Below are 1,633 nucleotides of genomic sequence, written 5' to 3' on the forward strand. Positions count from 1 at the left end.
TATAATAGAATGAAAAAAAAAATAATTTAGAATAGTGTTAATGTTTAACCAATAAATTATAGCCAATAGGACTTAACATTTTACAAAGGAGAGAAAAAATGTTTACAGTAGGAGTGTAGGACATTATAGAATAATATATAATAAATTGTATTTATTAATAGGAGTAGAAAGGAGTAAGAACTTACGAATTGGATCATCGCTATCAAAAGTACAAGGTAAACCTTCCGCTGAAATTTTGATTATAGAATATAATTCATTTTCCAAATCACTTTGGGCTTTATATTGTTTCACATGTGGTCCACAACAAAGTTTTTTTTGACCCCCTAAGCATTTTCTTAATGTTTTTATACTTTTGCTTCAGGTTAGTGGGATCTCTCGGCTATAATAAGTAGGATTTCGATTAAACAAAATAATAACTAAAATAACTTTTAAAGTAAGAATTTTAGTAAATAAATATTAATATAGAATACTATTCTAATTTCTAAGACAATAAAAATATTAAGGTCTAAGTGAACAGTAATCAGATCCAATTTTCAACCTAGATAGCTCCTTCAAAATTGATGATTGGGGTATTTTTTTAACATATATATGTTTTTAGGCTGGATACAACTTTTTATTTTGAGTCAGATTTTTCGTAGTTTTTTTTATATATGTAAACTGTTTTCAAGTAGGACGTGAGCATGCTTTTAGACATACTATAGGAAAAAAAAGTATGCATAGTGAAAGCAATAATAACGGACTAAGGTTAATCAGCTTTGCCTCAACCAAAGGATTAGTTATAAGTAGTACCCAGTTTCAACGTAAAGAAATTTACAAACAAACTTGGGTATCTCCAGATGGAAGAACTAAAAGTCAAATCGATCATATACTTATAGATAAGAGATACAGATCTAGTGTTAGACAAGTTAGAAGTTATAGAGGAGCTGATGGAGACACAGATCACTACCTGGTCATATCATCATTTAGAACCAAACTGGCTAATAGTTGGAAGCAGAAAAAACTAAAAGGTAGAACCCGCCTGGAAATAGAAAACACAAAGGATCGAGAGAAAGTGAAATCATACCGAGGAATTCTAAATAATGAACTAATGAAAAGATCCCAAAATACAGAGCAAAACCTTGAAGAAACTTGGAACATAGTTAAAGATTCAATAAACAAATCAGCTGAAGTATTTAAAAAAGAAAACACATTCAACGGTAAGAATTCATGGTTTAATGAACGGTGTAAGGAAGCCATAGAAAGACGCGCAGAAGCAAGATTAAAAATGATACAAGACCCTTCTCCTGACAATATAGAAGAATTTGTTAAAAACAAAAAAGCTGCATGTAAAATATTGAGACAGGAAAAAAGAGAAGCGGAAAAAGGACTTATTCAAAAAATAGAAGAACATAGGCTCAACCCAAGGTTGTTCTTCAAAAAATGCAGATCGATAAAGGAAGGATTTAAAGCTCAAACTCGTATGGTCAAGGACAACGATGGAAACTTGATAACGAATGAAGAAGGCATCATCCAGAAGTTTCAAGCACATTTTAAAAACATCTTAAATGTCGATCAAGGAGTTAGGGAAAAAAGTGTAAATATGATCTACCATACGGCACAACCTCTTGTAGAGGAACCTAACCGCGAGGAGGTA

This window comes from Acyrthosiphon pisum, unplaced genomic scaffold, assembly GCF_005508785.2.
Source record: "Acyrthosiphon pisum isolate AL4f unplaced genomic scaffold, pea_aphid_22Mar2018_4r6ur Scaffold_21618;HRSCAF=24414, whole genome shotgun sequence".
In the NCBI taxonomy this organism is placed as follows: Eukaryota; Metazoa; Arthropoda; class Insecta; order Hemiptera; family Aphididae; genus Acyrthosiphon; species Acyrthosiphon pisum.